This window comes from Alosa sapidissima, chromosome 17 (assembly GCF_018492685.1).
Source record: "Alosa sapidissima isolate fAloSap1 chromosome 17, fAloSap1.pri, whole genome shotgun sequence".
NCBI classification, from domain to species: domain Eukaryota; kingdom Metazoa; phylum Chordata; class Actinopteri; order Clupeiformes; family Clupeidae; genus Alosa; species Alosa sapidissima.
Genome location: NC_055973.1, coordinates 18,652,732 through 18,679,905, shown reverse-complemented (window position 1 = coordinate 18,679,905; position 27,174 = coordinate 18,652,732). Strand labels below are relative to the sequence as shown.

The 27,174-nt window shown below is 40.5% G+C and overlaps 1 protein-coding gene across 3 annotated transcripts in view; it reads left to right on the top strand.

Moving 5' to 3' along the window:
- LOC121688002 (partitioning defective 3 homolog) overlaps positions 1–27,174 on the top strand; it is a 291,825-nt gene that overhangs the window by 738 nt on the left and 263,913 nt on the right. The gene's annotated exons all lie outside the window — the stretch shown is intronic.

The following is a 27,174-nucleotide window of genomic DNA, read 5'->3' as shown; positions in this document are numbered from 1 at the left end:
CTGCTCTCAACAGTTAGTAGCAAGTACTACTTTATCAAGCTGCAATAAAATTCTGGCTTCCTAGTCCTTGTTGCCTTCAATATTGGGTCAGTTTTAGATTTTAGTTTTGTAATGCTACTGGCCGTGGTAACGTGTACCTACAGATGGTCTATTGTCAACGTCTCATTGCCGCGCTGTTTTAGATGATAATCAGTTCAGTGGAAGGAAAAGGTAAGTAGGCCCACGTCAGATAGGAATTCATGTTTATTTTTTGATTGTTTCTGACAAAGTAGGCCTAGCTGGCAAAGTAGACCCCTACCCATTAATTTAGTTCTTATTATCAATCAATTTTTGGAAGGAAATTTGTTACAGTTGACCCCAATGACGTCTAATAATTAAGCTCAGAGGTCGACATAGTCAATTAATTACTCTAATCAATCTGAATCCGAGCTGTCACTGATAGATGCGTGGCTCAGAAAAAAGTATAAACTTAATGAAAACAATTGTGGAGTAGGCATTGTCCATATTGAATAGTTTTACATGTTTGCTTTTTAATGTAATGATAACCAGCTAAAAGTTATTTAGACGTTAGGGTGAAGCTATTTCTTTAGGATAAAGTTGGGATTTAGAGCTGAGATCCATGTCTGCTTTCCAGTTTTCTCTTCACAGAATTTCAGTGTTCACCTATTTGTTAGCCTGGGTGAATCTACACTAACCTGTTAGGAAATTTGAATTTGTGTGTGTTTGTTGGGCTGCATTTGTTGTCCTGACTTCATTGGAAATCTTGAGGTTGAAGGTTTGTCTGTGTTTCTCAAGAAAGCCCCTGAATCTTCTTGTAAATTAGTAGGCCTATCAGTATTATGTCATGGTCTACAATTTTACAGGCCTGGAATAGTTTGGCGAACCAGAGCAGCCATAGTTTTCCTTTACACAAGGCTAAATACTAAAATTGCGTGTGCATGTGTGCGAGAGATATTACATTTTGAGGTTTTCCCATTTGGCCACTTGCAGTTGGCTTGTTGTTGTCTGACAAACCTTCTTTATTCTTTAATGATCAGACTAATAGCCAGGTCAGAATGAAACCTTTGATATTTCCTTGGATATGAAAATATTAGTCCAAATAGTCAGTCTGATAAGTTATAGCAAGTAGCCTATAGTTTCTGAGAATGTTCAGAGACTTCCTGTGTGTTTGTCAGGGTAGTGGATATCTGTAGGCCGTTTTTTGACATTTTGCTAAAACTAAAACCAGTGTCTTGTCAGGGAGTCCAGAAACATTAGAAACGCATGTTGTTCAAGTATACATTGTGAATTGTGCATTATTTTGCCTGAAACATATTTTTGAATTTTTAATGAGTTGATTGAGTCACACATGCCTTTGCCCCACTCTTACTCTGTGACTTCTGGCTGAATATGCATCATAGTATTTTTTTATTTTTTAGCTGAACCTCTGGAAAAAATATAATTTATTATGATACAAGGGCATACACACACACACACACAAACACAAAGACAGATTCTCCAGTGCAAACATTAAACACAGTCTCTTGTGGCCAAGCATGGTCGTTTTCCATGCCTCAGCAGAATGTCGGCGGCTGCTCCATTGATTAAGGCCGAGTGTAGTTTTGAGCTTACAGTATGCCAAGCCTTCTCTATTCCTCTACAGACTCCACCAGCACTGGAGAGGGCTTATGGCAAGCCCTGCTGAATCAGTGCTTTGTCTTGGAGAACATGGCAGAGAGGCTGAATTAGCCCTTTTTATGATAGTGAGCAGTGACACAGTGATGGAGAAAGCTAGCTCTTTATAAGTAGCCCCTTACAAGACACCTATGCCCCCCCCCTACACACACCTTTTCTGATTATTGAAGGTGATATCTGCTTCTGTGTGTAAGCCCAGCATGTTTACTCTTAGCATGCACAACACATAGCATTCCACAACACACAGTTTAGATTAGATGGGGCTGCTGTACATTACTGGCTTTTGTTTTTCAAATAATAATATATCTGGGCATGAAAAGTATTGGCCACGTTGTGTGGAATACAATCCTCTTCTGGACTCGGGCAGCACATTGTACTCAGGATCTGTAAATGCACTCCTTCGTGGCACAACATGCGCTACCAATAGCCTGAATGTCTGGCAGGCACCTTCATTCATCAATGTTTCGTTGAATTAGGCCCACAATACCTCCATAGTTAAGGTTCTACATGGTGTCTGGCGTCCCGGAGCCACCCCCCTACACACTCATGGTGGGTTGAGACATGTTACCAACCGAGATATCAACAAGTATCAGTCTAGAAACATAGCGACAAGATTTCACATACCTTTGTGTCAATTCAGGTCATAACAAGACCTTAAGTAGCCTGTGAGTGCCGCAACCATAGCCTTTGGTTTGTCTCAGATAACAATTTTACAGTGACCGTCCTCGAAATCCAAAATCCAACAAAAGTGTTGTGGCTGACTTTGCTACAAAGCCTCTAACACCTATCACCACTGGTCTTGCCAAATTAACGGATACTCTGTCTCTGCTGAAAGTACTGAAGCTAAGCAGGTGTGGCCATGGTTAGTTCTTGGATGACAAACCTCCTTGGTAAGTTGCTGCTGGAAGTGGTGTTGGCTAGTAGGTGCCATTGTTCCCTCTGGCCAGGAATCAATCCCAGTGCCCCTGTGCAGTGACGGGAACACTGTACTGTAAGAGATGCCGTCCATCTGATGAGGCATTAAACCGAGGTCTTGACCCACTGTGGTCATTAAAGATCCCGTGGCACTTATTGCAAAGATCCTTTGTGTCCTGGTTAAATATCCAACCTGTCTCATTCGATCTGGCTCCCTAACATCCCACAGTCCAATTGGCTCATTTGTTCATTCCCTCACTCTCTACCTCAAGGTGGTGTGTGGTGAGTGTTCTGGTGGCATCACCCAGGTGGTTGCTACACATTGGTGGTGGTTAGTGAGGTTTCCCCTTCACTGTAAAGTGCTTTGGGTGCCTTCATTAAAGCATAACTTTAGCCAAAATACATTTTTGTGAAGGTACCCGAGTCAAACTCTTGCTTACAAGCATAATTACGTCCAAAGCGCCACTTTTAAGCTTATCCGTGTTGTCGTTTTCGGGTCAAATGGCCTTTTGAAGTAGCCTGACGGACTGAGCACTCACCGTTCGCAGTGCTCAGTCCGAGGGGCGGGATAATCAGTTGTCTTTCAAATTCCCTCTGCACGCAATAGGACAGCGGCAGCGCTATGAGTCCCATGCGTTTCCCACCAGCGGAGCTAGTTGGCTAGTTCAAACGTTTGCCAACTTAATAAAAGCTTAACTCGTGTCGCACTGTTCGTCAACAGCAACATCCATCTTATTTGTTTTCAAGTAGCAGGGAATTCAAGCCAAACCGTTGCAACTCTGCCATCAATCATTATGTTAAGCTGACGAGTTCCTTTAAAAGTGCAGTCAGCCATAACATCTTTTGGTCACATTCAGCAAACATCTCCTCACGATCCGCTAGCTGCCCATCCTGTGAGTAGCCTACACTGTAAAAGGCAGAGCAGTATTGTTGCGCTCAAATGAAAAGTTTTAAGTCCAGGTGTGTTAGAGCCAATAATGACGACGAATAATGAAGACGAAGCTGTAAGTGGTTTGCACTCTGAAAAAAAAAAAGGAGCAACTAGTTTTAATAGAGCAAGAGCAGACGTTTCAGCCATCCGGCTATTCTCAATGCTCGCTCGTTGATTCACTGCAAGCATTGAGAATAGCCGGAAACAAACAAAGTACAAGTATGAACACAATTATATTAAGAGTTAAGCAAGTTGTGATTGCAGATTTACATCTGACCAAAAATGGTATGTGGGGTAGCTAGCTAGTAGGAACATAAAGTTATGTGGGACCAGATCAATTTATGATCATTCATTGTACAAGTGCCAAAGGATTTAAGTATTTTATTTGTCACATGCATAGTGATACTGTAGTAAAACATGTTGTGAAATGGCATTTAGCTGTTCAGTGTCCTGACACAACATTGTGTACAACAATGTTGTACATTCACAGATAAGCACACATTGTTAATACCATTGTTATACCTATGTGTACTATTTATCAATAGTGCAACATTAGTCTAGTTGACAAAAAGGTGAACCCGGAAATGTTGAGTACACCAAAGTTTTATGATAGAAATATATAGTATGGGTCCCCAGCATGCAGAAACCGGATGCTAATTTGCATATGCTGGGCAATTTGTGTAATTAAGCTAATTAGCATAAATTAGCATAATCGCCTATATTGATCATATTATAGGAGCGGCTTGGCCAAAATGGACAATGTTAGTATGTTTTTAGGGGTTACTGGAGATGCTGAGTCCATATCTGACAAAACTTTTAAACTTTCAACAAAATTGAAAGTCACTATTTAAACATGGTTTGGTCACGTTCTTACTCTCATTAAGCTGATTTTGCTGAGTTTTTCGGGGGCGATTTAGACAGATTTTTGGAGGATAAAAATGTTCAGTGTTCAGGAATAATTTCAAGTTATTTCTGAATTCCATAATAATTTTGGAAATAGCTATTCACTGGCCCTCTGCTGTGACTCACAATTGAGTAACAAAGGGAAGAACTAGCCTCTACTACTCCTCCTGTCCTCATCCGTTGTCCTGTCGCCATCTTCTCCAGACTCTTCATCCCTGTCCTTCTGCTCTTTTAGCTGTGTATATATATATATATATATATATATATATATATTTATTGCAACATGTAACATCACTGCCTTTGCAGAAACAATAATTAGTACAGGCCAGGCCTGCAGCTGCACAGCTGCACTTTCCAGATACATGTATACACAGTTTTAACCCAGCTTTGCAGTTACTGCTGATAACATCTAACAAATCAGCCGGAGCAACAGGACTTGAATCGAGGATGGGCGAGTTCCTCTCCTTTCTTCATACCTGTCTTCTTACTCCATCCAAACGCAGTGATATCCACAGCCGGTGGATCAGGGCAGTCTGCTGCTTTCCAAAGCAGCACCTGTAGATGGGCACGTTTTCCATGGAGGAGTAAGTTGCGTTCTGTAGGAGACAGTGTCTTTAGTGCTGGAGGACCCGGGAATGGGAGGCCTCACCGCCTGGGATGGATTACTGCACAGGCCTACGGGGCCCAGGGTCTGGCTACGGGAGGAGTGCTAGCCTGAAGAGGATCTCGATGCAGTGGACATGGCGGAGAAGGGCTTCATGCGACTTTGGAAGATGAGGTGGTGACGCCGACCTGCTTCACCGTGAGAAGACCTTGAGCCCCTGGCCCCGCCAGGCAGCTTTAGGTTGGAGTTGGCGGTGGCCCTGTCTGCAGAGCAGAGCAGAGCAGAGGTGGTGCCTTGAGGATGGACGGTTGGCGGAGCCGTTTGAGGCACGACGGTTGGGCAGCTCCGGCGGAAGGGCCCTCTGAAAAACGGAACTCTAAGCCTTTGGGTGCGTGTGGGAGGCACCATGCTGTGCGGGTGCCTGTTCTTGTTGGCCTGTTTGACGGCACTCTTTAGAAAAATAAGGGGGGAAAAAGTTTGTTGTGTGAAACCCGATGGCACGAGCCAGAGAGAAGGTCTACGTCTTGGCGCGACCGTGGCGGAGTGGAGCGGCCGGGAGCAGCGGAGGACCACTATGCGATGAGGACGGCAATGGCTTGTTGGGGGAGCTGTGTAACGTCAGCGTGCTGGACTGTGCTTGAGATTCCCACAATGTTTCGCACTGGGGATTCTGGGAGAACTTTGGGGTTGTTATTATGTGTGCTTGTGCCTGTATGGTGCGGCTGCGTCCAACCCTATGTGTGTAAGGTGCGAGTGTTCTTGACTTCTCTGGCGTGTGCTATGTTCTGTGCCGATGTCCCTGCTCCCGACCTTTAATAAAGCTTTTGATTAGACAACGCTGTCTCATCAATCATTACACTATTAAATCTGCTTAGCATCATTAGCATGCTGCACATATTTGTTAAAGCTCTTGCATTCATGTTGAGTGATCATCTCAATACCAATGTTTCCCAAAAGGGCTTGTCCCTACAAGAAGAGTATTACCTTAAACACACATGAGGAAACTTAACAGTACAATCAGTAGACTATAATAAGCTAGCCAACTATGCTTCTTTGTGTACAATATTTCCTGGCTTCAACCAGACAGCTGAATATTGTAGAGTTGCAATAGAAATAGTAGGCCTAAGCTATAGGCTAATCTGCATAAAGTTTGCTGTCATAAATATCAGGCATTCAGTATTCTGTCTTTTAATATCAGGATATAAAATAATACAGATATATTGTAATCCTCTGGTGTTCTAAGGTAGGCTATTGAAATGTCTAGCCCGACCCCTCTAAAAAAATCGAGGTCCGTATAAAACCGTGGGTCAAAAATTGTGATACGAATCGAATTGTTAGGTTGGTGTATCGTTACAGCCCTACTGTATATCGCTACAGCCCTATCCTCCAAAAATCTGTATAAATTGGACCAAAAATGTTTAGCAAAATCAGGTTAATGAGAGTAAAAACGTGACCAAACCAAGTTAAAATAGTGATTTTGAATCTTGAAAATGTCAGATATGGACTCAGCATCTCCAGTAACCCCTAAAAACATACTATCATTGACGCAGCTCTTATAATATGATCAATATAGGTGATTATGCTAATTTATGCTAATTAGCTCAATTACAGAAATTGCCCAACATACAGTGATGGCCAAAAGTGTTGGCACCCATGCTAAAGTTGACTGAAAAGAGGAATATAAAATCATCTTTTGGAAATTGATCTTAATGCCTTAAGTGAAAAATGAGGAAATATCTAACCTTTAAGGACACCAATTTTTTTAGTGAATGAATAATGTATCATAAATAAATAAATGTTCTTCCTTAAAATACAGGGGTCATAAGTATTGCCACCCCTATGTTAAATTCCCATAGAGACAGGCAGATTTTTATTTTTAAAGGCCAGTTATTTCATGGATCCAGAATACTGTGCATCCTGATGAAGTTACCTTGGCCTTTGGAATTAAAATTTCCCCACATCATCACATACCCTTCACCTTACCTAGAGATTGGCATGGTGTTATTTCAGTTAGCCTATTAGCTGGTTTGATGCTCATTGAGCTCAATGCAAATCAAACCAGCTAATAGGCTAACTGAAATAACACCATGCAAATCTCTAGGTATGACTGGCCTTTAAAAATAAAAATCTGCCTGTCTCTATGGGAATTATGATCGCCGCTAGCGAAGCGGTCATATACGGATTGTCAAAGTCGAGTCCAAAATACATGGGGTCCTATGGAGCTACATGGCTACATTTATTGTTTTCACCTATTTAACAACTGAAACCCTCAATCAAAAGTGAAATAATCCGGGAGTCATGTCCTTTTGTTTTCTTACAGGTTGGGTCGTTGTTGCCCATAACACGCTAGCATTGATGCTATGCTATGCTATGCTATGATCATGCTAATGAATGACGTCATTGACACGTTTGACAGGCTTTTTAGAACAATTAAGTGACTTTAAAAAATATAATACTCAACCAAGTGTATTGTCTTTGCCTCCCCTTTCGAATACAATATTCAAATTATTTGAAAAAAAATTATATCCCGAGAAAAGTGGATTATGAGGAGTACAGCTCCATAGACCTCCATTCATTCTGGACTCGCCCGCGAGCGCCCCTAGATGCAGTACCACACCGGAAGCGTTCCGAAAGTGAAGGTTCTCCCCTTATTAGACATTCTCTGGCAGCACTGTAATTGTATCTTTCGACTGTCATTTGTTGCACGTGCTACAAAAATCATTCTGTGCAATGGAAAATTTACCAACGTTACACCGGTCTGATACAGTTTTGCCTATACATGCGTGAGACTGAGACGCCTGTTTATTTTGTTTTAAGTGCGTTCAGGGTGTGAGACGGGAATCGATGTGCTTTGATTCCAGCTTGGTAGTTGTAGTCTGTGAAATTAAAAAGTGTGTGTGAAGTATCCAAACAATGATACCTTCATTTCATTATGGCTGCTTTAGCAACACACCTTAAGCTATTGTGTAGTGAGTCCCATTTAGAAGTGGCTACTTCATTCGCGCTTTCCTTGACTCATGGAGCTGGGTGAATTTCATTACAACTTTTCGCCACGATATGGCAGTTTAAGTCTGTTTGATACTGTAAGGCGTGAGCCATTGGTTTCCAAAGGAGATTTTATTTGTGTCGCCAGCATAGCCTATACAATTTATGTTGTAAATAGGCCTACCTTATAAGCCTACCTGTAGCTTAGGGAAGCTAACAGCTTTCTATTAGGATCTTGTTTGTTAGTTACAGTTTTGTCATAACTCCCTGATGCATTTTTGCATTTAGAATAGCCAGAGCGTGGATATCTCAATCGGAAAATTAAACAATATCGGGTGCCGATGGACTAGGCTGGGTGAACCCAGCCTGATCTGCCCGCTATTTATTTTTTGATTTCTTAAAAGATTGAGCTTGGTCTGGTGAAAGCCAGACTAGCCATGGACCTCAGTTACACAATGCAAGGTAACATGAATCAGCCTATATTTGCATGAACAATAACGGACAACAGCTCTTCAACTTTGGCCCGTTAAAATGTGTATGAACAGTCTGGCGACGCATTTCATCAAGGCCCATTTGGACATGTCAGTTATTTGCACCACTGGTTAGATGTAAAACAGCATTTCGTTTCAGACTACTGTTACTTACTTTATTGTTAATGCACAAATTATCACATGAACTAAAGATGACAAATCTTATGTAGAAGAAGAAACATTCACAAAAAATCCATCCATCCAAAAATGACCTTTGTTTTTGATAGCTGTTGAAAACGGGAAGGAACTTACAGAGATGTTTTTGTTTATAAATAAATAAATAAATAAATAAATAAATAAATAAATAACATTATGCTGATACCTTTTGCTTTTCCCAAATACAATGTAGCCTACAGGTGTAAGTGACCTTTCATCAATCCAGTTGCAGTGGATGAACTGTGATGAACTGCCCTACTTGTGATTGTTTAGAGATTTTAAAGGTTTTATAACAATGCTACATCTTCTTTGGCTATTCTACAATCTATTCACCTTTTCAGCACCAGTAGGCTACTTTCTGTGCAGCCGCACACACACACACTCAGGCATGCCAAACAAGCATAGGCCTACACAAAAGTTTCAATAGTGGGGGATGGAGTAAAATATGGAGACAAATTGAAGTGTTATTTCTTTTCGCGGAAAGGATGTACAGGACTGTACAGGACAGGAAGTTTTCACACATTTGCTGCAGTGCAGTGTCAATTCTATTGCCACTGGAATCCAAATCCTTGTAATAACAAAAGGGAGAGACACTGGGAGTGCAGTAGAATTGGAGATAAAATGGGTCCCTGTGGATTAGGGATGTAGCGGTTGTAAAACCAAAACCACAGTACAAACATCTACAGTCTAATGATATTATATTGGCAGGACAATAGTGGGGGGTATTGTACCTGTTTGACCCATTGAAGGTGGTGAATAGTGGTGTAATTTCTAAACAGGGATGAATTGTGCTGTGGCTTAGAGCAGGGGTTCTCAAACTTTTGTGGGCCGGGGACCCCTCATGGAGTGGAAAATTCTCCAAGGACTCCTCATAATCACAACACATAAAACTTAAGTTAATCATGTAGCTGTATAGCCTTTTTTTCTGTTAGATGCTTATGTTATATGTACAACCCCAAAACAGAAAAAGTTGGGACGTTGTGTAAAATGTGAATAAAAGCAGAATGTAAACTGAAAATCTCTTAAACTCATATTTGGTTGCAAAAAGGACACAGACAACATATCAAATATTGAAAATGACAAATTTTACTATTTCATGGAAAATATATGTCAATTTTGAATTTGATACCAGCAGCATGTTTCAAAAAAAGTTGGGACGGGGGTAACAAAATGCTGGAAAAGTTGTGTAATGATAAATAAAAGAAAAGGAAGAATGTTTCACAACTAATTAGGGTAACTGGCATTATGATTGGGTTTGAAAAAGAGTATCCCAGAGAGGCAGGGTCTCTTAGAACTAAAGATGTAGGGGTATTCATCCCTATGTGTAAACCTTTGTGCACAAATGATGAAACAATGTCATTTTAATGCTTCTTCACATGAAATTGTGACGTATTTAGGGAGTTCATCATCTACAGGACATAATATTATTAAAACATTCAGAGAATCCAGAGGGAAAGAGCTGAAAAACACATTGGATGGCCGTGGTCTTTTGGACCTCAGATGGCGCTGCATCAACACCAGACCTGTTTCCAGACCTGTCATTGTATGGCCACAGGAAAACCTCTGATAACCATTGTCTATGTGTCCAGTTTGATACTCAATTCAAAAACTGCAGCCAAAATTGTAACAGCAAAAATTGATACGGACATGATACTGAAAATACCACCCTCTTATCTGGGCCTGAGCTTGATTAAAATGGACTGAGGTGACGTGGAAAAGGGTCCTGTGGTTAGACCAATCAAAGTTTGCCATTCTTTTTGTAAATCATGGACTCATTTGGGCTAAAGAGGAGAGGGCCTATCCAAGTATTCCACCTATCCAACTTGTTATAGTGCTCAGTTCGAAACCCAACATCTATGACTGTGTGGAGGAGCATTAGTGCCTACAGCATGGGCATCTTGCACATTTGGCAAAGCAAGATCAATTCTGAATAATGTATACAGGTTTTGAGCAACATATACTGCCATCCAGGTAATGTCTTCCAGGGACGACCTTGAATATTTCAGGAAAACAATGCCAAAATGAATTCTGCACATATTTAAATAGTGTTTCTCCATAGAGGAAGAGTCCAGGTGCTAAGGTGGCCTGTCTGCAGTCCAGATTTGTCAAATTAGGTGCATAATGGAATGAAAAACATGACTAAGAATACCCCATACTGTAGAGCAACTGAAATCCTATATCGGGGTGTAATGGGACAACATTTCATTCTCAAAACTCTAGCAACTTAGTCACCTTAGTTCCTAAACATTTACAGAATTGTGTTAAATGAAGAGGTGAAGCAGTACAGTGGTAAACATGCTCCCGTCCCAACTCTTTTTGAAACATGTTGCTGGCATCAAATTCAAAATTAACATATACTTTCCATGAAATAGTCCAAAGTTTCATTTTCAACATTTGATATGTTGTCTATGTCCTTTTTACAGCAAAATATGGATTTACAAGCCTTGTATATTGTGACATTCTGTTTTTATTTACATTTTACACAACTTTTTCTGTTCAACTTTTTGGGGTTGTATTTTAAAAACAGAGTGCTAATACCACAATAGTCATGTTAGCAAACATTGGCAGTATGTGGGATTATTTTTAAAGGATTGTTGTTTTTTGTCAAATGTACTGTAGGCCTATTGTGTTGAACACATAGTGTTTGCTTTACATAACTTTCATTTTGTTGGCGGTTAATTAATAGTAAAGTGTTTTAACGTATTGATGTAACGTATCAGCAGATCAATTCGGCAAATACTGATACTGTAGCATTTTTCGCCATATAAGACAATTTCATATTTTGTAGAAAACTTTGTCAGGGACCCCCTGACAATGTGCTGCGGACCCCACTTTGAGAACCAATGGCTTAGAGCATACCTGAGTTGTTACCTGGCTGTCACCAATGAAGGCAGGGCACGGAGACCTGTTGATCCAAAGGGTGCTCGATTTGGGTGTGTTAACTGTGGTTGCTGTGGCAAGGGAAGCTAAAGGGGGAGGTGACTTATGCGGTCTCACAAAATTAGAAGTCTTGCTTATAGCACACTTCTCATTGAAAAAAATTGATGCCATGAGACAAAAAGTTATTGAGATTTGCACTGTAGTCTGCAGAATAAAATGGCGGTGAAAACAGTTTTTTTGAAAGCCTGCACACCTAAGAATGAATGCATATAAGTACTGTTTGTTTTCAGTCTTACATTGTTGAATAGCTCAAATTGTGCGTTGACTGGAGTGTAGACCAGAGAGGCGTGTTACTGATTCTCCTGCAGTCGCTGCTGCTGAAGTTCCTGATCTACCAATCATAAGCCAGGAAGGAAGACACTGGCATTAGCCAATTTCTATGTCCTTATCTAAGAAATGACCCCAGGCTAGGCCACACGTCATGCTCACTCTCTGGCCTTGATCTCTTAGGTGCACTCTATGATGTGGTTCTGTTTGTGTGTAAACAAGCAGCTTTTATGCATTTTATACCTGTCAATCAGGTCCTCAGTTGCTGGAGGGAATCTCCATTTATTGCCTTTTATGTGTCTGAATTCCAAAGCCCAGGTTGATCAGCGATGCGAAAGGTGTTTGCAATGAGGCAAAAGATCCCACAATGTAATGATGTCCTGTCAGGTCTAGGTAATTGTCAAGTGGATATTCTTTATATCCTTTCAGTTATATGCAGGAGAATATTTTAAATTCCTTGCTATTTGTTAGGGACTTAATTCCTACAGTACCCAAACCTCTCAGTGTTGCATGCAACCAGGGAGCACCACAACCACCATACTGATACTTAACAGATACTTAATAATAATAATAATAATAGCAACAACAATAATACTGATAATAATAAGAATGATGATAATAATGATAAGTTTGATCAATTTGTCACAACTCAGGTCAAAACAAATGCCTTCAAATGAAATGTTTTGATTTTATCATTCCCCTTTGGCTTCTTCATTTCCTTGGGGTTTTCTTAGACACCTTCAAACTAAATTTAAATGACCATGGGGCTGTGAAGGCAGATTTCTTTCCCCAGTTATTTTACAGATTTATGCCTTGTGTTTGTGTGTAGGGACCCTCTCCACACTACCACCGATGTATAAGGCTATTTTGAGCCTTGTCAGTGGTTTGAAAATAGCAATTTATTTTGACGTGGCTCCTTGCCCACTAGTACAAGCTACAAGCCAACGGTTTAGCTCAAAACTCCTCAGATTAACATAATTTGGCTCCCAAGCGAAAGTTTGAACTCGTTATCATCCATAAATAGGCCCTCGCTTGTGTTTCTGCCATACCAATCCTTTAAGTATTCCTTTTTGTTTGGCTAATGGCAGAATTGTATCAAAAAAAATTTGCAGAATCGTGCAGAATTTTAGCCTCTTGTTTGTTGTCAGGGAGATCTGCAAGACTAAAGAGCCAAGGGGTTAGTTGCTTAAGAGCCAAATTTAGATCACAGATGTTAGATTTGTATTTCAGTTTGCACCTCTCTGGAATTTAATTTAACGGAATTCAACTGAGCATGAATCTCGGAGTTAACATATGGCAAAATATGGTATTTCAGAAATAAGTAATGAAATTGATCACTGGCCATTGTTTTCTTAGGTCAATCGGTGGATTAAATACAGTGTAGTCTTGGGTTTGATAGATCTCCTCAGCTGAAACTGAGGTGTACTGCTATGAAGAGGATGTGTTAAAGCAGATGCATACTGTGTTGAGTGGTGTTTTAACACGTTCAGTCTCCCTAATGTGTGGGGATTCTCAGTGCAGTGTCAACTGCAGTGCAGTTCAGCTCACTGAAAGTGTAATATATGGAAAGGAAGACTTTATAACAGGAGTCTGTTATTGAGGGTGCTGTGATCTGCCGTCTTTCCTTGTAAAGTCACCCTACAAACAGATTGCGCTTTCCTTCTAAAGTCATCCTACAAATTGATGAGATCGCTCACCTGTGCTGATTGCTGGTTGAAGCTACAACAACTTTAAACTCCATTTTCTAGGGCTGAACGTCTTGGGAAAAATATCTAATTGTGATTTTTCTGGCACTGAACGTCTTGGCATAAGTTTTGAAAGTCAAGCTTCAGTTCAGAATTCTCTATATAGGCTAATAGATGATTATTATAGGCTTAACATGATTCGGAAATAGTAATTTGCTTACTCAAAACAAGCACTACTTCTGCTGGCCTTTTTTGCTGTACTGTACATTCATCATACTGATGCCTGTGGTCCTTTTTCATTGCAACGGTTTGTCATGCTGCTTCAACTGTTTAACCTTAGGTTTTACATACTGTCTTTGTTTGTTTAAGTACATCACTTCTGGCAAACCATACATATTCACAAATAATCAGATTTGCCAGCTGCAAAATATATTGCAGTCTGTGCCTGAAGGAATTCTTCTGCTGAAGTAGTACTTCTGATATTTTCATCTTGTGTCTATGCACTTTATGTGAATTAAACATTGTCACCTATTTTACAGCATAGAGGTTGCAACAGCACTGTAGTGGCATCAAATACAATCCAGTGTCAGTCATGTTCATTGAGACAACTGTGGTGTTGTTCAAATTGAGTTCTCACTTAATCTAATGCAGTGACAGAGTCAGTATCCCGGGCGGGTAACACTCACCCGCCCACAGTGTGTGAAATTGTTGTTAAACAAAAACTGATCATCACCTTAACGAAATCCAACCCTAACCTTAGCTGTAACCATGAGTTGTGTCAGATTGTCTAAGGACCTATAGACTGTGGCTGTGAGTGAACTATCCAAGTAAAGTGTGAGTATTCCTGTCACCATGTTCAACCTAAAGATACACAAGCCATCACAAGAGGATGGGAGTGGAAGGCTGTGTGATGCATCTGTAGAGTGAGTCTAGAATGTAGCCTACTAATAAGCATTTGGTGGTCATGTGTGTTCTCACTGTAAACAGATTTTTTTATTTAGTCTTCTAATATAAGTATACAGTATACTCTTTTGATCCCGTGAGGGAAATTTGGTCTCTGCATTTATCCCAATCCGTGAATTAGTGAAACACACTCAGCACACAGTGAACACACAGTGAGGTGAAGCACACACTAATCCCGACGCAGTGAGCTGCCTGCTACAGCGGCGCTCGGGGAGCAGTGAGGGGTTAGGTGCCTTGCTCAAGGGCACTTCAGCAGTGCCTACTGGTCGGGGTTCGAACTTGTAAAGCGCTAACCAGTAGGCCACGGCTGCCTTTGACCAGAACTCCTGAACGGTTTTGTTCAGAGCTGAATGCTGTGTTTGACAAAGGACAGATGTAGGTTGCTAGTGACAAAATATTAGCTTTCAGTATGGTACGATGTCTTTTGTAAGTGGCATTTAATTAAATCATTCTTTCTTCCCGGTTCTTCCTAACAAAAACACTGTTGCTAAAAGGTAGACATTTAGATTTCGCTATCACATCTGTTGTACAAGATATTGACAGCGCAATAACCAGAAAACAGAAACTAGAATTGAGTATGGCTACGTCAGGGTACATCACAGTGGCAGTTTGGGGCATTGATCATTGGCAGTGGCAATTGGTTGTTAAATACTTTGGACTTAGATGGACTTGAACTTATATGGGTTTTCAGGCTTGTGTAGGTTGTTGTCTTTATCCAGTATAGGGACAGAAACATTCTCAAATAAATGGAATGTTGTGTTCAAAAGAAAGATTCTTGTTTGGTGTTTAGATAATCAAAAAGAAATCTGTGTCAGAATCAAGATCGGATCACTTCATCAGTATTTGATTTGCTCATATTAGGATGTTTTAATGCCAGTATTGGACCAGAATGGATTTTGATTTGATTTGTGGGATTATGCTGAATGTGCAAACCCTGAGATCAGCTTCTGTCCTACCTGAGTGTTAAAGTTTCCTGGCTAGATGTATCACACCACTGTCCACTATTTTAGAATTGACCTTAATAACCTTTCACTGACCAGTCAATTCACCTGCATTCTATTTCATCCAGGGTTGAAACACAAGCTGGCCATTAACACACACATTGATTTCTTCCCTCCCTTTCTTGTCCCAGTCTGCCTGTTTCTCTTCATCTGTGGGTAAGGTACCATATGCTTCACTGGATGTCAAGTTTAAATGGACAGAGCTATACATTTCTGATTTCTCTGAGTGCTCTGTTGTTGAAATGGCTAACATGAAGGTATAAGTAGCCTTGTTGGGCAGTCAGCCTTTCTGGTTTTAAAGTGATAATGCTCTTTCACTTGGCATGTATTAGCATTATGATTTGCATTAAGCTCTGTTTCCATGTTTTTTTCTATGACACAGAATTCAGTCAGCAGCCAGGCAGGGGTGACTACTTAGAAATTACACAGAGAAACTGTTTCTCGTCAGTAATAATTCCTTGTGAAGATCATGAAAAAAGTAATATGCCACACTTGTAAGTGTGTTGTTTAGTAGGCTAACTGTTTTCTGTTTTGTGATGAAGTGAAAACGGACAACTCCTTGTGACTGAGTTATTATAAGCTTCTTGTCATAGCTGTTTTGTTGGTTTATTAGACAGTAGTGAGGAATACTTGACATTCTGTGTGTGTGTGTGTGTGCGTGCGCATCTCTCTGGGCATTAGTATTGATGACCGCTCAGTGGAACATTTCTAAGCTGATCTTTTGGAACAAGAAGAAGGGATTTAGAACTCAACATGTTAGGGATTTGTGCTGCTGGATGAACACTGATACTCAATCGCACTGCTTGCACTGTCTCCATAATATGAACCATACCATCTTCAACTGTTCTCTCATGTGGTCTCTCTCCCACTGCCCAGTGATTTATCTGTTTATGCATTCAGTTTTTTAGTTTGAAATATTCATTTGTTATGTACTTGAATGTATTATTTTTTACATTTGTTTTTTGTAACATGTAACAATGCTATGCTATGTATAGGCTATTTATCCCAATGGCGCAATCAGCTTGAGTACTCATTTCGGATCATATTCGAATTCTAATTATGCGCACACACGTTCTAATACTGTACATGTTTGCCCGAGGTACAATTCATTTTTAAGCCTACTCTTAACTTTATCAAATCTTCTGTTTGCAAGCCCTTTTGTTAATTTGCACTTCAAATTCAAAGCCTTGTTTGGAACTGGGCTCTGTTGTGGTTACTACTGCATCAGAAGTTCCCACAAAAAATATATAGAGGAATATGTTGTCAATATCCTAATCATGATTTGATGGACTTTACTTTTAGCAGGTTTCACAAGAGGCAAGTTGTGACATAACAACAAGTCTGTGCAAATGTGTCTATTCCTCCCGAATAAATGGCAGATCCTGAGGAATTTATAGCTGACTGTAAGGCTTGAGACTCCCCATTAGTAAATAGGTAATGCAAGTAGATATGATTTAATTTTCCACTGCTCCTTAGGTGGTTATTTGGTTTAAGAATAGGTGAGCGTGTGATAGAATTAGAAAGAATAGTTGGTGCATGATTGGTCAGGTTTTAATTCGATATGGTGTCATGCTTAAAGGAACATGCCAACTGTTTGTATTAAGCTTATTTTCCGTCTACTTCCGAGTTAGATAAGAGGAGCTAGGCCAATGGTGTCTGGCTAGGTTACTGCATGCTGGATGTACCTGGAGCATATGACATGATAAAACCTCAATGCACTTAGTCATGCTCATCAGCTTGCATCACATAATCATACATATTTGATATTCACACATACTTAGTAACACTTATCAACACTTCTATTTTCTGTTTGTTTCCTTTGTTTATTTATATCTACATCAATATACAAACTGAGCATTTCACTACATGTACTTTGAAAAAATGTATGTGACAAATACGAGTGTGGTGTTGTGTTGCAGTGATGGTGTAAGGGTGAGTGAGTAGAATGTTGTGGCTGGCAAATGTTCTCACGACCAATACTGTTGCTTTATCAACATGAAAGGACTGTCAGTTCCCTCATTTGTGTGAGAACTAGCCCAGACCTGCTAGCATGGGGAGCATGCATGAAAACACACCCTCTGGAGAGAGAGAGAGAGAGAGAGAGAGAGAGAGAGAGAGACTGGAAGGTTCAGTTTTTCAGTTCAGCCTGTCCATAACCGGTTTTCTCTCACATTGGCCACTGAGGTCTGTAATTTATCTTTGAGAGCACATGTTGGGTTGGTATAGGTTAGGCTGTCCTTGTTCTTAGCTTCCTTTTGGGATTAGGCAGTATTGAATGTAGAACATACAAGAACATGTTTCAAAGCTTTAGACCATTCTTCATTTGACCCCATGGACATTCAATACAGTACATTCCTTGTTTCTTAAGATAAAATATTAAATGTCACAATCTTTTGCATTTTGCAGATTCAACCAGTAGCACTTGTGCAGATGTGTGTGTAGGCTAGAGGTGGTGACTAATGTCCTGAATGCATGATCCCAGTTTTTGAGTCAAGTTAGTGGGCTGTTTGCTGGAGTATGCTCTTGTTTTCCTTGTAGTTGGATATCAGGAGCCATCTTCAGTGCTCACATCAAATTTCAACGTCAGAGATTAGGTTACAGCTGAAGTGTGGATGAAGACCCTGGAAGTGTGCCCTGGAAGGAGAAACTCCCTCTCGATAACATACCGTATTGGTGTCAGCCTCAGCCTGTAGCCTCACGTCGTCATACTCAATTCTAGTCAGAATTTTGAGTCAGATACTGCTCCATTGGGACGTGATTATGGGGCGTGTTTCAACTGATACAGGGGTGAAATGCCTCTGCACTTAATTGGATAGACCTAAACAATGGGAGCTATGGAATAGCTTATCGTGACGTGAGCTGTAGGAAGAACACCCAAACCATCCTTCCTCTTCACAAATGCTTTAACATTGTTTACTGGTCGTTTTTTTAAAGTTATTGCACTGTAAATATCTTGTACAACACACGATGAAATCTAAGCTTAAGCATGCTCAAATTACGTGAAAGACGAAGCACAGTAATGTGCTTTACTTTGTTTATCCACAGTGAAATCAAACGGTTTGACAGATATGCGACACACAGACACACACACACACACACACACACACACACACATACATACACATACATACACATGTTCCTTGTAATTTATAGATAGATGTGGTTGCTGAGGTGAAGCTTTTCTTACCAACACTTGGATTTTCCACTAAATAGCAGCACTTCCTTGACTCACCTGAACTTACCAAGTGTTTGTTAGCTGTAGGTTTTTGATTAATATAAGTCTTCGATTGGTTTGAATTGTGTTGGTTCCTTTGATTTTGTTGTTTGCAGATCAAGCAATCTATGTCATCTTTCCTTCTATAGCTGTTTTATGATACTTTGTGAAGTGATCTGTGTACCAGAACATGTTTTGCCTCTTTCAAAAATGAGCATTTGCAAGAAGACCACATAGTTCTGTGAAACATGTGCTTCCCTTGGGAAATCAACACTAATTTGCACATTAACTCAGGCCAGAACATGTCTTGATACAGTGTTGCTGAACTGGATCTGAGCAAGGGCTTTCAGATATAACCTCCGGAGTATATGCAGGGATTTGTCAAACGGAGGTCCTACCCTTCGGGTGATTCAGATATGATGCTAACCTGCAGACCTTATACTGACCTTATATGGACCCAGTGTTTCCCATACATTGACTTATTTGTGGCGGCCCACCACAATATCAAAATTGACCACCACACAATGATTTTCCAGGTTGTACTACATTGTGCGTAAATCTGGTTAGCATCATAACCTCGCTGCGCTAATTTGTTAAAAACTGTTGCATTCAAGTTAAAACGGTCGGGTGTCACTCGCGGGATGTTTTTTTTTTAATTCTAGTTGCTAATCACACCATTTAGCCTAACGTGACTTGAGAGGGACAGGATTCAGGAACTAAGACAGGCCCATCTTCTGTCTGACTCACGTCAGGTTAATCCATGCATTAAACCACATTGTCACTTGAACGCTTGAATATACTGGTAGTCACGTTGACAATGGAGAAACGCTTAGCTTACTTCGTTTATGACAGAAATTAAGTTTTGTGCCAACGTTGTAAAAACACAACCCACAACACTGCCTTTATTTGGTGCATATATTATACTATAGTCCGCGATTCACAATAGGCCTACTAGGCCATGACTGCGAGTGCATACAAAATGTTTTGAAATTTACCTTCGTTACTACCAGCAGTCGTTGCTTTTTTACTGCGTCGATTCGCGATTGAGTGCGCATCTAATGTAACAGCGGTGTCTTTGCGGAGACATCCTCTCAGTTTCATTTTTGCTGTTGTTGCGAGTGAGCTTAGGCCTATAGACTACGATATGGGAAATACTTTATACGATCAGCTTCAGAAATTAATGGGGTTTCCTTGGCCGGTGCTACACCTTTCCAAATTTTAGTTTTTGCAATGTTGACAAACATGCGTAGCACATGGAAGCTCTTGATGGCGCATGCCACTAACGTCTATAAAAACAATATATTTATGGAATAAAACTAGACAGGTACCTCGGATTAGCATTGCTGTTTATTCATAAGCTGCAATTTTCAGCAGCCAACGGAGGGCGTTTAGCCTACTATGCTTCCAGACAATATTTTGCGTTTCCCCTAATTCTGAAGCAGTGGCACCGCTAAATGAAGAGGAAACACTGAGAAGAAAGTTTAATGCTTTAAATAGGCTACATCAATACAATATATAATATGTGAACTGAAACTGGACGGGCCATAATAACCTCTAACTTTAAGCTTTAGTTTAAGCTACTTAGGTTATTGTTAAATTGCAATGTGAGCGGCAGCCAGCAGGGGAGGATACATCGCAGGATTATTTAAAAAGCAAATGAGCGTCTGCCCTGATTCTGATACCATGGCGGTATTAATTAAACCGTGGGGGGCCGCCATACAACGTTTTTAAACAACAAACAAAATACTAACATAACAGTGAAGTAGTTCTATTTTTCATGGTTTATTTTTCCAAAAGCATCCTCTCCCCATGTGTCTTTCGCATTTACATAAGGAGCTTGGAACAAAGTTGGGTTTTCTTAGTTTTCATTTTCTCTAGGCATATTCATTCTCAACAAATATCGGGCTCAGCAGTGAGGTCATGAGAAGGCTATCAGTGAACAGAAAACAGACCGTGTTGGCTAACAATTTATTAAATACTCCTGTTATTGTCGTCAACGACGTCGTTGTAGGCTCCCTTTTCAGCGCCTTCTAGGATGATTTGGTCTTTTGAATTCCTTTGGCCTTGCAATGCGGTTGTACATCAACGTGTCTCTTGCCGTTCCCTTCATGTGTTCTATCACAACTCTCTCTGCCCTCATGGACATGCAGTAGCTCCATGACGTCTGCGTCTTTCTAGGTTGGAGATTTTCTGGACAGCACTATGCCACTCCCATCATGACACTGGCATTTAAGTCAGATTAAGTTCCCCCGCCACATGGACACACGAAAGAAACGTCATCGACACGCCCTCTCACTAGGTGTGAATTTTAACCGCATGTTCTACGCTTCGTTCAGACACAGCACATTTACATAATGTCCGGAGGAAATACTAATACATATCGTTTTCAAAAATATATCGGTCGTAGTCGTAATACCGATATATCGCCCAGCCCTAGGAGCAGTAGCACAACCGGCTAAGTTCGGACTTCCATATGACCGTTTATGTTGTTCAGATATACGGCCCAACCGTTTAATATCCACAGGACCTCCGGTCTTACACGTATGTCTGAAAGCCCTAAGCTTTTAGCTACCAGACCCTTTCAGTGTGAAAACCTTAAAGTCTTCAGCTTTTATTGTTGTAAAGAAACAGTATACAGGAATCAATGTCAGTTTTTTAAATTATTTGATCATAGTTCGTCAAGCTAGGTCCAGGCAGGTAAACACACTGCTCATTCCACTAATTGCCCAGGCTTTGTGCTGTAGAGCTCAGTGTGTTTCAGAAGTGAAAATCCTATTCATTTTCTCCTGTGATGATTTTGGTTTTAGCCATCCAAGATAGACTTACCACAACCTGTGTAGCCTATATTCTCCTGTGGACGCAACATGTTCATATAATATCAATTATATCTTCCAATGCCACAGAGAAGTACTTCACAAGTTATTAAGTGTAAAACAACATTTAAAGGTTTCACAGAAGATGGTGGCCCAGCCAGTTAGGAGAAATGTGTGGGCAACAGATGAATGTGTTTTTCTCACCTTGAAAGTTGAATTTGTGCAGGATGACATTCTGTTGCCTTAAATTCAAAAGGGAGTGTGATGAACTATAGTTTTGTGGGGAAACCTATACATTTACTCTGTAATTAAAATATGTACAATATTCCTGTTTATTTCTTTGCTCAAAATAAAAATGTTTTATGGCCACAATTCATGATTGACCTTCGTCCAGGCTTAAAACTCAATGTAAGGATTTTCTGAAATGTCAGTGGAGATAATGAATGGGAAATTCTCTTGTAGAACCAAAGCTGTTATAAAGTGGGTGATCACTGTAGGTCTCTTTAGCGTTGTGATCCAGGATAGACCACCCTACAGAAGAATAGCAGTCACATTCAGATGTTCACCACGGGTTGGCATTTGGGGGCCTGGTCAAATGTTAACATTGACATTGATACTAGCACTGGGCCTAAAAATGCAAATCCGTCACCCTATAGTGACAAATGGAAACACACAAAAACTGACTTTGTGACGACGTTAATTAGTTAGCAGGGCTGAAGTGCTGACGACCTAATCACTGTGATGCTCTCAGCAGCACTGCATCTCTCAGCAGTCCAACACACACACACACACACACACACACAACCACAACCAGTCTTAAGTGCTAGGCTGGATCAAAGCACACAGAAGGTTTGAAATGGCAGCCTCCCTTATGGCAGCACAGCTTTGCCTGAAGTGGTTTGGAGGGGAAGCGGGGGCTCTGCTCCTCTCTAGGGGTGGGCATCTATTCATTTGGCTGCATGGGCAGACAGCCTGGTGCACTGGCACTGAGCCTGGCTTGTGCTTGCGGGGGGGGGGGGGGGGGAGAGACCAGTGTGCTCATGGGATAATTGTTTATGTTGGCTTAGCATGTAATGTTTTTCATTCCTTTTTCTTGCAAAGCATTTTATCCATGCTATTTGTCCTTTGTGTCTCTTGCATGCATACAGTAATGTGCACTGTGTATTGCAATGCATGCTTGTGCATTACATGCAGTGCATATGCAAATGTAATCCCTTCATCATTAGAATTTTATTCTCATAGCTCATTGGAAACTAGCTGTCGGTTCCAGTGATTTTACAACATCTAAGGGGCGTTGTTAGGCGGAGGTGGATGTAGTGTAGAGTATCGGTTAGTGGTGGTGGCTGAGTGGTGAGGTTTGAAGTGACGACTTTAAATAGATTTGTCTTCAGTCTTTCAGCCTAAACTAGAAGTATGTCTTCATGTGCAAATTATGTGCAAATTAAGTGAATTTGAAGCTTTCAGTCATTAAAGCTAGATGAATAGCTGTTAATACAATAATTAATAGTCTTATGGCATACTCACACTAATCCATTCATACCCTATGCTTTTACACATACACAGACATGCAGACACATAGGAAATGTTATCTCATATGTCAGTAGTGATGATGTGTTTATGATATCTGTGTGCTAACTGCTTTGATTGCTGTTAAGTCGCTGCAGGAGCACAATGATGAGCACACTGAGGCACAGGTGGAACTGGTTTGAGTGAATAATACGGTGATATGTCAGTGCCTGGTGTGACTAGTGAGCACCTCAATAAGTATGAGTCAATATCCTCTGTTGCTATCCCCTCATGTTACAGCATGTCTCATCATATACAGTAGGATTGGCTATGTTTTCGACAGGATTAGGTAACATTAGGCCAGTTGTTTCTGCCATATGAGTAAACAAGAAGTCAAGATTTATTAGAAGATTGAGTTATTGTTTCAGATGGAAGAAAGACCCAGTCAACTCTCAATGAGTACACCTTTAGGGAAGGTGTTGTTTTTCTTTCTCTTGTGGGATATCTTGTGGTTTTTTCCCACCCTGTTTTCACAGTTTCATTTCTCCACAGCCCAGTAGTCGTCAAAACTTGTGTAGGCTAACACCTATGCCAGGCTTATTTTGCTGCTTCCACTGGAACTAGCACTTAGTGTGTGTGTGTGTGTGGCCTCATGGGATTCACACACATAATCATCAATAATAGACATGGCAGGTGAAGGTGTTCTTTGACTGAGTGCTCCCGGCGAGTTGATTCAGTATAGATTAGCTGTTCAATTTAAAACAAGCATTCTTTCATTATCATGTGTGTTCATCTGGTTGGTGTTATGTCAAAACCTAGTGAAAACGAGCCATTTAAAGCTGATTACCAGTTGTGAAGCAGTGACAATTGCATGTAATAATCATTGATTTTCAGTTAATTTAACCAGATTAATGATTTACTTTAAAGCCACTACAGGAACGCTGACTTTGATAGCTGTTTGGTTTTGGTTTTACAGAGTTGCCACATTCAACACATAATGCTACGTTAACTACTGGATTTTCACTGACCAGCCAAATAGTGTTGCGTTTCTTACCGTTCCAGTATCTTGGCCCGCTGTGGCTTTGCATTGGAAAGGCCACCGCATTACTCCTCGCTCACTAATACCAGTAAACTCAGCCCCATCTTGAACTTGTTGAGATTTCTAATCTTATTGTGTCAGACATGAAGGGCCTGCCCACCTCTTACTTTCAATCTATTTTTTCTCACTCTCCGTGTAAGAAGATTATGGATGGCAAAGCATGTGCTGGGTGTATATCAAACTGTAAGGAGGGAACTGAAAGGGGGATGTCAGTCCATCTCCCCTCTAAGCCCCTTGCTCTACTCGGGCAGTTCCATCTCTCTGAGTAGACCTTAATAGATTTAGAGGTCAGTGACACATGAAAAAAACATCCAGCCATCTGATAACCTGTGCTCTTATCAAATTTCCCCTTCACCTATCTTTCACTCCTGCAGAGATGGTTGACACTTATTGGTTAAATGCAGTGTGAGTGGACGACAATACGCGTAATATAAAACCAGCAAGAATATTTTGTTTTAATCAGATGCTACGTAGTGAATACAGCAGAGGAATTATAGCTTATTGAGTTAAGCAAGTTGAGGTTGCTGTCACTGACTGAACACAGCAAAAATTTTAGTGGAAATATATAGGCTCTTTAATTAATCAACAGTGGTGCTGGCACCTTCAGTTATCAAATGATTACAGCTACTTCTCTGGTTTAGCAATCGGTGGCGGTGGTAGCGTAGTGGCTAAGGAGCTTGGCTAGCATGCAGTAACCTGAGGGTTCATATCGGCTTCCACCATTGTGCCCTTGAGCAAGGCACTTGAGTTGCTCTGGGGACAATGGTCCTTGTAATATAATTGACATAATGGAAGTTGCTTTGGATAAAAGTGTCTGCTAAATTAATAAATGTAATGTTGGTGCTCTGATGTAGTAATTCTGGCTCAGGGCGTTTTCACATATAGTCCTTTTTAAAAGAACCTCAAAAGAGTCCACTAAAAGGGGACCATAACAAAAAGGACTCAGTTAATTTTGTATCGTGAGTTCATTTGAAAGAGGACTGAGATCTCTTTCTGGTGCACTTCAGCTCTGGTGGGGCCTTAGATTTCTTCCTGTTCACACTATACCTTCTCTGGGGGTCTCAGACCTTACTGTTTTGAATTATGGGCTATGTAGTTTCTCTGACTTGACTTGACTTGACATTATCAGCTTCAAATAATTTTAATAACTCATCATTGGTTAGGTGGTTTGTTTCATATATAGCTAATATATTTTTGGGTTTCAAAGTTAATATCTGAAGTTATTGCAAAGATCCTCTTGAACCATCTATGGTTATTGTCAGTCAACATGCCAGCCAATCACACTTTCTAATTCAGAGTGGTAGGCCCGCCCCACCTGGTTACTGTTGCTATGTCCAACAACCTTCAGCTCACATCCAAAATGACAACTGAACAGCAGTCTGTAAACTGCGCTGCAGTCAATCTCGCATTTTTGCCAATATACTAGAAGAGTTGTACAGAGAGATAATAGATGCAGATCATGAGAAATGGTGAGCAATATCATGCTGAGTTCACTGATTTCTACATTGTCAATGACCATCATTAGCGTGAATGTTAAGAACGCATGTATCATGATTTGTTATGGGGTTGACAATAATAGTTTTGATAATTAACGATATGCCTTCTCTTATGGCAAGTCAAGGATAATGATGCATGTCCGGTTGGAAAAAATACACAGAGAGCGAGGAGAAGTTTCAAAGCGAGAGCGAGCAGAATCATAATTGTTACGCTCGTGATTACAGCATAATTCACCATAAGATATTTTATTCACCATAAGATTATTTTTCACCCCTCAGTTTCTGTATGCTCTCGATTCTTGTATCTGCGCTTGTTTTCATTCTTTATGCACTTGCATAATTTTGTCAGCTAAATAACACCATAGAAAAAGACCAAGCAGTTGGACGTTGCTGTAAATAGTCAAGCCACTTGAAAGTCCCACAAGTTTCTGTAAAGGCACCTTATCATAGGAGGTTCCTCTGTTGTGAGGTTAAGGGTGTGCAAGACCTGTGAAACCCCTGTATCAGTTGCTGCCTCGTTTCCTGAGAATCTCAGGAAAGATGTGTGGGGGTGGTAAGTATTCCCTGCTGGCCCCAGGGAACAGTGGAGATGTTTCTATGTGGGACAAGAAGCAGACATTGAGAGAAAATGCTATTTTACTATGGCCAGAATGAAAGTGGGAGAATAACTGTGGAGACTGCAGGACATTGTTCGTTATCAGACTAGATAAAAGACACTAATAAATTTAGATGCCAAACTTAGAAGCAGTTGGGGTTTGTGGACATGCTGGAACACAATGTAGTGTCAACAAATCCTATGATGTAAGCAGAGCTTAGTGTGTTTATGTGCATAACCTTTCCCTCACGCCAGATTTGGGACAGTCTGTGTTTCCTCTTCTAGGTTGTAAGAGTTAGCTTTTGTACCATATGCCATGTTCTCTCCCCGCAAAGCTTTAGCTTACATGATGTCCTGTCTGACTATTTCCTTTGGCATATGTAAAGCCACCATCTGGCAAGTGTAGCTCCCACTTAAAAATAATAAACAAATGTATTTTGAGATTTATGCTGACTACTGTGCAAATGTGTTTGTGTATAATAATAATGTTGTTCCATGGGAATATGTGCTGCTGAGAGAGGGAAAAAAGTCATCAGTATATGCTCCCAAGTTATATTTTATTTACCGTGACGTTTCGGGCCAACTCAAGCCCTTCATCAGACGTGAGTCAACAACCAAAAGACACCCATATATGTACAATTAAGTGATCACATGATCACACAGTGGTGTTACACAGGCAAGTAATTAATCAATCACAGCAAGTGCCAACACATGTTCAGTAATGCAGTGCATACATACATCCATACACCTATCTACATTTTCCAGAAACACCTACCGTACATACACTATATACAAATATTACAGGAATCCAACAACTACAAAAACATGCAAACATGACATCATTCTCTGTCCACAGGATGCACAACAGCCAGATGTCAAAACAGACTGTGCAAAATT